Genomic DNA, 11,362 nt, shown 5'->3' with positions numbered 1-11,362 from the left:
GTTTGGTATAAGCATTGAGATATCACATCACATGCTATAGGAAGGGTCTCAGGATTGGAATGGGAAGGACTTGGATATCACATCTCATGCTATAGGCAGGGTCTCAGGTTTGGAAAGGGAAGGAGATGGATATCACATTTCATGTTAGAGGTAGGATCTCAGGTTTGGTATTAGAGGCATTGAAATATCACAACTCATGCTATCAGAAGGGTCTCAGGATTGGAATGGGAAGGAGTTGGATATCACATCTCATGCTAAAGGGAGAGTCTCAGGTTTGGAAGGGGAAGGATTTGGAAATCACATCTCATGTTATAGGAAGGATCTCAGGTTTGGTATTAGAAGCATTGAGATATCACATCTCATGCTATCGGAAGTATCTCAGGTTTGGTATTAGAGGCATTGAGATATCACATCTCATGCTATCATAAGGGTCTCAGGATTGGAATGGGAAGGAGTTGGATATCACATCTCATGTTATAGGAAGGATCTCAGGTTTGGTATTAGAAGCATTGAGACATCACATCTCATGCTATAGGAAGGGTCTCAGGATTGGAATGGGAAGGAGTTGGATATCACATCTCATGCTATAGGAAGGGTCTCAGATTTGGTATAAGCATTGAGATATCACATCTCATGCTATAGGAACGGTCTCAGGATTGGAATGGGAAGGAGTTGTATATGACATCTCAGGCCATAGGAAGGGTCTCAGGTTTGGTATAAGCATTGAGATATCACATCTCTGCTATCGGAAGGGTCTCAGGATTGGAATGGGAAGGAGTTGGATATCCCATCTCATGTTATAGGAAGGGTCTCGGGTTTGGTATTAGAAGCATTGAGACATCACATCTCATGTTATAGGAAGGGTCTCAGGATTGGAATGGGAAGAAGTTGGATATCACATCTCATGCTATAGGAAGGGTCTCAGGTTTGGTATAAGCATTGAGATATCACATCTTATGCTATAGGAAGGGTCTCAGGATTGGAATAGGAAGGAGTTGTATATGACATCTCATGCCATAGGAAGGGTCTCAGGTTTGGTATAAGCATTGAGATATCACATCTCATGCTATAGGAAGGGTCTCAGGATTGGAATGGGAAGGACATTTGATATCACATCTCATGCTATAGGCAGGGTCTCAGGTTTGGAAAGGGAAGGAGATGGATATCACATTTCATGTTAGAGGTAGGATCTCAGGTTTGGTATTAGAGGCATTGAAATATCACATCTCATGCTATCAGAAGGGTCTCAGGATTGGAATGGGAAGGAGTTGGATATCACATCTCATGCTAAAGGGAGTGTCTCAGGTTTGGAAGTGGAAGGATTTGGAAATCACATCGCATGTTATAGGAAGGATCTCAGGTTTGGTACTAGAAGCATTGAGATATCACATCTCATGCTATCAGAAGGATCTCAGGTTTGGTATTAGAAGCATTGAGACATCACATCTCATGCTATAGGAAGGGTCTCAGGATTGGAATGGGAAGGAGTTGGATATCACATCTCATGCTATAGGAAGGGTCTCGGATTTGGTATAAGCATTGAGATATCACATCTCAATCTATAGGAAGGGTCTCAGGATTGGAATGGGAAGGAGTTGGATATCCCATCTCATGATAAAGGAAGGGTCTAAGGTTTGGAAGGGGAAAGATTTGGATATCACATCTCATGTTATAAGCGGGTCTCAATTTTGATATTAGAAGCATTGAGATAACAAATCTCATGATATCGGAAGGGTCTCAGGATTGGAATGGGAAGGAGTTAGATATCACATCTCATGATAAAGGAAGGGTCTAAGGTTTGGAAGGGGAAAGATTTGGATATCACATCTCATGTTATAGGACGGGTCTCAGGTTTGGTATTAGAAGCATTGAGATATCAAGTCTCATGGTATAGGAAGGGTCTCAGAATTGGAATGGGAAGGATTTCGGATATCACATCTCAAGTTATAGGAAGAGTCTCAGGATTGGAATGGGAAGGAGTTTGATATCACATCTCATGCCATAGTATGGTTCTCAGGTTTGGTAGAAGCATTGGGATATCACATCTCATGCTATTGGAAGGGTATCAGTATTGGATTTGGAAGGAGTTGGATATCCCATCTCATGCTATAGGAAGGGTCTCAGGTTGGAATGGGAAGGAGTTGGATATCACATTTCATGTTATAGGAAGGGTCTCAGGATTGGAATGGGAAGGAGTGAGTTGGATATCACATCTCAAGCTTTAGGAAGGGTCTCAGGTTTGGTATAAGCATTGAGATAGCACATCTCATGCTATAGGAAGGGTCTCAGGATTGGAATGGGAAGGAGTTGGATATCACATCTCATGTTATAGGAAGGGTCTCAGGATTGGAATGGGAAGAAGTTGGATATCACATCTCATGCTATAGGAAGGGTCTCAGGTTTGGAAGGGGAAGGAGTTGGATATCCAATCTCATGTTATAGGACTGGTCTCAGGTTTGGTATTAGAAGCATTGAGATATCACATCGCATGCTGTAGGAAGGTTCTCAGGTTTGGAATGGGGAGGAATTGGATATCACATCTCATGTCATAGGAAGGATCTCAGGTTTGGTATTAGAAGCATTGAGATATCACATCTCATGCTATAGGAATGGTCTCAGGATTGGAATGGGAAGGAGTTGGATATTACATTCTTGCTATAGGAAGGGTCTCATGTTTGGAATGGGAAGGAGTTGGATATAACATATGCTATAGGAAGGGTCTCAGGTTTGAAACGGGAAGGAGTTGGATATCACATCTCATGTTATAGGAAGGGTCTCAGGTTTGAAACGGGAAGGAGTTGGATATCACATCTCATGTTATAGGACGGGTCTCAGGTTTGTTATTAGAATCATTGAGATATCATATTGCATGCTGTAGGAAGGGTCTAAGGATTGGAATGGGAAGGACTTGGATATCACATCTCATGCTATAGGTAGGCTCTCAGGTTTGGAAAGGGAAGGAGTTCGATATCACATTTCATGTTAGAGGAAGGATCTCAGGTTTGGTATTAGAGGCATTGAGATATCACATATCATGATATAGGAAGGGTCTCAGGATTGGAATGGGAAGGAGTTGGATATCACATCTCAAGCTTTAGGAAGGGTCTCAGGTTTGGTATAAGCATTGAGATAGCACATCTCATGCTATAGGAAGGGTCTCAGGATTGGAATGGGAAGAAGTTGGATATCACATCTCATGCTATAGGAAGGGTCTCAGGTTTGGAAGGGGAAGGAGTTGGATATCCAATCTCATGTTATAGTACTGGTCTCAGGTTTGGTATTAGAAGCATTGAGATATCACATTGCCTGCTGTAGGAAGGTTCTCAGGTTTGGTATTAGAAGCATTGAGACATCACATCTCATGCTATAGGAAGGGTCTCAGGATTGGAATGGCAAGGAGTTGGATATCACATCTCATGTTATAGGAAGGATCTCAGGTTTGGTATTAGAAGCATTGAGACATCACATCTCATGCTATAGGAAGGGCCTCAGGATTGGAATGGGAAGGAGTTGGATATCACATCTCATGCTATAGGAAGGGTCTCAGATTTGGTATAAGCATCGAGATATCACATCTCATGCTATAGGAAGGGTCTCGGGATTGGAATGGGAAGGAGTTGGATATCACATCTCATGCCATAGGAAGGGTCTTAGGTTTGGTATAAGCATTGAGATATCACATCTCTGCTATTGGAAGGGTCTCAGGATTGGAATGGTAAGGAGTTGGATATCCCATCTCATGTTATAGGAAGAGTCTCAGGTTTGGTATTAGAAGCATTGAGATATCACATCTCATGCTATAGGAAGTGTCTCAGGATTGGAATGGGAAGGACTTGGGTATCACATCTCATGCTATAGGGAGGGTCTCAAGTTTGATATTAGAAGCATTGAGATATCACATCTCATGCTATAGGAATGGTCTCAGGATTGGAATGGGAAGGAGTTGGATATCACATCTCATTCTATAGGAAGGGTCTCAGGTTTGGTATAAGCAGTGAGATATCACATCTCATGCTATAGGAAGTGTCTCAGGATTGGAATGGGAAGGAGTTGGATATCACATCTCATGTTATAGGAAGGATCTCAGGTTTGGTATAAGCATTGAGATATCACATCTCTGCTATCGGAAGGGTCTCAGGATTGGAATGGGAAGGAGTTGGATATTCCCATCTCATGTTATAGGAAGGGTCTCAGGTTTGGTATTAGAAGCATTGAGATATCCCATCTCATGATATAGGAAGGGTCCCAGGTTGGAATGGGAAGGAGTAGGATATCACATTTCATGTTATAGGAAGTGTCTCAGGATTGGAATGGGAAGGATTTGGATATCATATCTCATGCTATAGGAAGGCTCTCAGGTTTGGAAGGGGAAAGAGTTGGATATCACATTTCATGTTAGAGGAAGGATCTCAGGTTTGGTATTAGAGGCCTTGAGATATCACATCTCATGCTATAGGAAGGGTCTCAGGATTGGAATGGGAAGGAGTTGGATATCACATCTCATGTTATAGGAAAGATCTCAGGTTTGGTATTAGAAGCATTGAGACATCACATGTCATGTTATAGGAAGGGTCTCAGGATTGGAATGGGAAGAAGTTGGATATCACATCTCATGCTATAGGAAGGGTCTCAGGTTTGGTATAAGCATTGAGATATCACATCTCATGCTATAGGAAGGGTCTCAGGATTGGAATGGGAAGGAGTTGTATATGACATCTCATGCCATAGGAAGGGTCTCAGGTTTGGTATAAGCATTGAGATATCACATCACATGCTATAGGAAGGGTCTCAGGATTGGAATGGGAAGGACTTGGATATCACATCTCATGCTATAGGCAGGGTCTCAGGTTTGGAAAGGGAAGGAGATGGATATCACATTTCATGTTAGAGGTAGGATCTCAGGTTTGGTATTAGAGGCATTGAAATATCACAACTCATGCTATCAGAAGGGTCTCAGGATTGGAATGGGAAGGAGTTGGATATCACATCTCATGCTAAAGGGAGGGTCTCAGGTTTGGAAGGGGAAGGATTTGGAAATCACATCTCATGTTATAGGAAGGATCTCAGGTTTGGTATTAGAAGCATTGAGATATCACATCTCATGCTATCGGAAGTATCTCAGGTTTGGTATTAGAGGCATTGAGATATCACATCTCATGCTATCATAAGGGTCTCAGGATTGGAATGGGAAGGAGTTGGATATCACATCTCATGTTATAGGAAGGATCTCAGGTTTGGTATTAGAAGCATTGAGACATCACATCTCATGCTATAGGAAGGGTCTCAGGATTGGAATGGGAAGGAGTTGGATATCACATCTCATGCTATAGGAAGGGTCTCAGATTTGGTATAAGCATTGAGATATCACATCTCATGCTATAGGAACGGTCTCAGGATTGGAATGGGAAGGAGTTGTATATGACATCTCAGGCCATAGGAAGGGTCTCAGGTTTGGTATAAGCATTGAGATATCACATCTCTGCTATCGGAAGGGTCTCAGGATTGGAATGGGAAGGAGTTGGATATCCCATCTCATGTTATAGGAAGGGTCTCGGGTTTGGTATTAGAAGCATTGAGACATCACATCTCATGTTATAGGAAGGGTCTCAGGATTGGAATGGGAAGAAGTTGGATATCACATCTCATGCTATAGGAAGGGTCTCAGGTTTGGTATAAGCATTGAGATATCACATCTTATGCTATAGGAAGGGTCTCAGGATTGGAATAGGAAGGAGTTGTATATGACATCTCATGCCATAGGAAGGGTCTCAGGTTTGGTATAAGCATTGAGATATCACATCTCATGCTATAGGAAGGGTCTCAGGATTGGAATGGGAAGGACATTTGATATCACATCTCATGCTATAGGCAGGGTCTCAGGTTTGGAAAGGGAAGGAGATGGATATCACATTTCATGTTAGAGGTAGGATCTCAGGTTTGGTATTAGAGGCATTGAAATATCACATCTCATGCTATCAGAAGGGTCTCAGGATTGGAATGGGAAGGAGTTGGATATCACATCTCATGCTAAAGGGAGTGTCTCAGGTTTGGAAGTGGAAGGATTTGGAAATCACATCGCATGTTATAGGAAGGATCTCAGGTTTGGTACTAGAAGCATTGAGATATCACATCTCATGCTATCAGAAGGATCTCAGGTTTGGTATTAGAAGCATTGAGACATCACATCTCATGCTATAGGAAGGGTCTCAGGATTGGAATGGGAAGGAGTTGGATATCACATCTCATGCTATAGGAAGGGTCTCGGATTTGGTATAAGCATTGAGATATCACATCTCAATCTATAGGAAGGGTCTCAGGATTGGAATGGGAAGGAGTTGTATATGACAAATCAGGCCATAGGAAGGGTCTCAGGTTTGGTATAAGCATTGAGATATCACATCTCTGCTATCGGAAGGGTCTCAGGATTGGAATGGGAAGGAGTTGGATATCCCATCTCATGTTATAGGAAGGGTCTCAGGTTTGGTATTAGAAGCATTGAGATATCACATCTCATGCTATAGGAAGAGTCTCAGGATTGGAATGGGGAGGACTTGGATGTCACATCTCATGCTATAGGGAGGGTCTCAAGTTTGATATTAGAAGCATTGAGATAACAAATCTCATGATATCGGAAGGGTCTCAGGATTGGAATGGGAAGGAATTGGATATCACATCTCATGATAAAGGAAGGGTCTAATTTTTGGAAGGGGAAGGATTTGGATATCACATCTCATGTTATAGGACGGGTCTCAGGTTTTGTATTAGAAGCATTGAGATATCAAGTCTCATGGTATAGGAAGGGTCTCAGAATTGGAATGGGAAGGAGTTGGATATCACATCTCAAGCTATAGGTAGGGTCTCAGGATTGGAATGGGAAGGAGTTTGATATCACATCTCATGCCATAGTATGGGTCTCAGGTTTGGTAGAAGCATTGGGATATCACATCTCATGCTATCGGAAGGGTATCAGTATTGGATTTGGAAGGAATTGGATATCCCATCTCATGCTATAGGAAGGGTCTCAGGTTGGAATGGGAAGGAGTTGGATATCACATTTCATGTTATAGGAAGGGTCTCAGGATTGGATGGGAAGGACTTGGATATCATATCTCATGCTATAGGAAGGCTCTCAGGTTTGGAAGGGGAAGGAGTTGGATATCACATTTCATGTTAGAGGAAGGATCTCAGGTTTGGTATTAGAGGCCTTGAGATATCACATCTCATGCTATAGGAAGGGTCTCAGGATTGGAATGGGAAGGAGTTGGATATCACATCTCAAGCTATAGGAAGGGTCTCAGGTTTGGTATAAGCATTGAGATATCACATCTCATGCTATAGGAAGGGTCTCAGGATTGGAATGGGAAGGAGTTGGATATCACATCACATGTTATAGGAAAGATCTCAGGTTTGGTATTAGAAGCATTGAGACATCACATCTCATGTTATAGGAAGGGTTTCAGGAGTGGAATGGGAAGAAGTTGGATATCACATCTCATGCTATAGGAAGGGTCTCAGGTTTGGAAGGGGAAGGAGTTGGATATCCAATCTCATGTTATAGGACTGGTCTCGGGTTTGGTATTAGAAGCATTGAGATATCACATCGCATGCTGTAGGAAGGTTCTCAGGTTTGGAATGGGGAGGAATTGGATATCACATCTCATGTCATAGGAAGGATCTCAGGTTTGGTATTAGAAGCATTGAGATATCACATCTCATGCTATAGGAATGGTCTCAGGATTGGAATGGGAAGGAGTTGGATATTACATTCTTGCTATAGGAAGGGTCTCATGTTTGGAATGGGAAGGAGTTGGATATCACATATGCTATAGGAAGGGTCTCAGGTTTGGACCGGGAAGGAGTTGTATATCACATCTCATGTTATAGGAAGGGTCTCAGGTTTGGTATAAGCATTGAGATATCACATCTCTGCTATCGGAAGTGTCTCAGGATTGGAATAGGAAGGAGTTGGATATCCAATCTCATGTTATAGGATGGGTCTCAGGTTTGTTATTAGAATCATTGAGATATCATATTGCATGCTGTAGGAAGGGTCTAAGGATTGGAATGGGAAGGACTTGGATATCACATCTCATGCTATAGGTAGGCTCTCAGGTTTGGAAAGGGAAGGAGTTGGATATCACATTTCATGTTAGAGGAAGGATCTCAGGTTTGGTATTAGAGGCATTGAGATATCACATCTCATGCTATAGGAAGGGTCTCAGGATTGGAATGGGAAGGAGTTGGATATCACATCTCATGCTATAGGAAGGGTCTCAGGTTTGGTATAAGCATCGAGATATCACATCTCATGCTATAGGAAGGGTCTCGGGATTAGAATGGGAAGGAGTTGGATATCACATCTCATGTTATAGGAAGGATCTCAGGTTTGGTATTAGAAGCATTGAGACATCACATCTCATGCTATAGGAAGGGTCTCAGGATTGGAATGGGAAGGAGTTGGATATCACATCTCATGCTATAGGAAGGGTCTCAGGTTTGGTATAAGCATTGAGATATCACATCTCATGCTATAGGAAGTGTCTCAGGATTGGAATGGGAAGGACTTGGGTATCACATCTCATGCTATAGGGAGGGTCTCAAGTTTGATATTAGAAGCATTGAGATATCACATCTCATGCTATAGGAAGGGTCTCAGGATTGGAATGGGAAGGAGTTGGATATCACATCTCAAGCTTTAGGAAGGGTCTCAGGTTTGGTATAAGCATTGAGATAGCACATCTCATGCTATAGGAAGTGTCTCAGGATTGGAATGGGAAGGAGTTGGATATCACATCTCATGTTATAGGACTGGTCTCAGGTTTGGTATTAGAAGCATTGAGATATCACATCGCATGCTGTAGGAAGGTTCTCAGGTTTGGTATTAGAAGCATTGAGACATCACATCTCATGCTATAGGAAGGGTCTCAGGATTGGAATGGGAAGGAGTTGGATATCACATCTCATGTTATAGGAAGGATCTCAGGTTTGGTATTAGAAGCATTGAGACATCACATCTCATGCTATAGGAAGGGTCTCAGGATTGGAATGGGAAGGAGTTGGATATCACATCTCATGCTATAGGAAGGGTCTCAGATTTGGTATAAGCATTGAGATATCACATCTCATGCTATAGGAAGGGTCTCAGGATTGGATTGGGAAGGAGTTGTATATGACATCTCAGGCCATAGGAAGGGTCTCAGGATTGGTATAAGCATTGAGATATCACAACTCTGCTATCGGAAGGGTCTCAGGATTGGAATGGGAAGGAGTTGGATATCCCATCTCATGATAAAGGAAGGGTCTAAGGTTTGGAAGGGGAAAGATTTGGATATCACATCTCATGTTATAGGCGGGTCTCAATTTTGATATTAGAAGCATTGAAATAACAAATCTCATGATATCGGAAGGGTCTCAGGATTGGAATGGGAAGGAGTTGGATATCACATCTCATGATAAAGGAAGGGTCTAAGGTTTGGAAGGGGAAAGATTTGGATATCACATCTCATGTTATAGGACGGGTCTCAGGTTTGGTATTAGAAGCATTGAGATATCAAGTCTCATGGTATAGGAAGGGTCTCAGAATTGGAATGGGAAGGATTTCGGATATCACATCTCAAGCTATAGGAAGAGTCTCAGGATTGGAATGGGAAGGAGTTTGATATCACATCTCATGCCATAGTATGGTTCTCAGGTTTGGTAGAAGCATTGGGATATCACATCTCATGCTATTGGAAGGGTATCAGTATTGGATTTGGAAGGAGTTGGATATCCCATCTCATGCTATAGGAAGGGTCTCAGGTTGGAATGGGAAGGAGTTGGATATCACATTTCAGGTTATAGGAAGGGTCTCAGGATTGGAATGGGAAGGAGTTGGATATCACATCTCAAGCTTTAGGAAGGGTCTCAGGTTTGGTATAAGCATTGAGATAGCACATCTCATGCTATAGGAAGGGTCTCAGGATTGGAATGGGAAGGAGTTGGATATCACATCTCATGTTATAGGAAAGATCTCAGGTTTGGTATTAGAAGCATTGAGACATCACATCTCATGTTATAGGAAGGGTCTCAGGATTGGAATGGGAAGAAGTTGGATATCACATCTCATGCTATAGGAAGGGTCTCAGGTTTGGAAGGGGAAGGAGTTGGATATCCAAACTCATGTTATAGGACTGGTCTCAGGTTTGGTATAAGAAGCATTTAGATATCACATCACATTCTGTAGGAAGGTTCTCAGGTTTGGAATGGGGAGGAATTGGATATCACATCTCATGTCATAGGAAGGATCTCAGGTTTGGTATTAGAAGCATTGAGATATCACATCTCATGCTATAGGAATGGTCTCAGGATTGGAATGGGAAGGAGTTGGATATTACATTCTTGCTATAGGAAGGGTCTCATGTTTGGAATGGGAAGGAGTTGGATATCACATATGCTATAGGAAGGGTCTCAGGTTTGAAACGGGAAGGAGTTGGATATCACATCTCATGTTATAGGAAGGGTCTCAGGTTTGAAACGGGAAGGAGTTGGATATCACATCTCATGTTATAGGACGGGTCTCAGGTTTGTTATTAGAATCATTGAGATATCATATTGCATGCTGTAGGAAGGGTCTAAGGATTGGAATGGGAAGGACTTGGATATCACATCTCATGCTATAGGTAGGCTCTCAGGTTTGGAAAGGGAAGGAGTTCGATATCACATTTCATGTTAGAGGAAGGATCTCAGGTTTGGTATTAGAGGCATTGAGATATCACATATCATGCTATAGGAAGGGTCTCAGGATTGGAATGGGAAGGAGTTGGATATCACATCTCAAGCTTTAGGAAGGGTCTCAGGTTTGGTATAAGCATTGAGATAGCACATCTCATGCTATAGGAAGGGTCTCAGGATTGGAATGGGAAGGAGTTGGATATTACATCTCATGTTATAGGAAAGATCTCAGGTTTGGTATTAGAAGCATTGAGACATCACATCTCATGTTATAGGAAGGGTCTCAGGATTGGAATGGGAAGAAGTTGGATATCACATCTCATGCCATAGGAAGGGTCTCAGGTTTGGAAGGGGAAGGAGTTGGATATCCAATCTCATGTTATAGGTCTGGTCTCAGGTTTGGTATTAGAAGCATTGAGATATCACATCGCATGCTGTAGGAAGGTTCTCAGGTTTGGTATTAGAAGCATTGAGACATCACATCTCATGCTATAGGAAGGGTCTCAGGATTGGAATGGGAAGGAGTTGGATATCACATCTCATGTTATAGGAAGGATCTCAGGTTTGGTATTAGAAGCATTGAGACATCACATCTCATGCTATAGGAAGGGCCTCAGGATTAGAATGGGAAGGAGTTGGATATCACATCTCA

This window comes from Ambystoma mexicanum, unplaced genomic scaffold (assembly GCF_040938575.1).
Source record: "Ambystoma mexicanum isolate Mex_15411 unplaced genomic scaffold, UKY_AmexF1_1 Mex_scaf5, whole genome shotgun sequence".
Classification (NCBI taxonomy): domain Eukaryota; kingdom Metazoa; phylum Chordata; class Amphibia; order Caudata; family Ambystomatidae; genus Ambystoma; species Ambystoma mexicanum.
Note: the sequence above shows the minus strand (reverse complement) of the source record.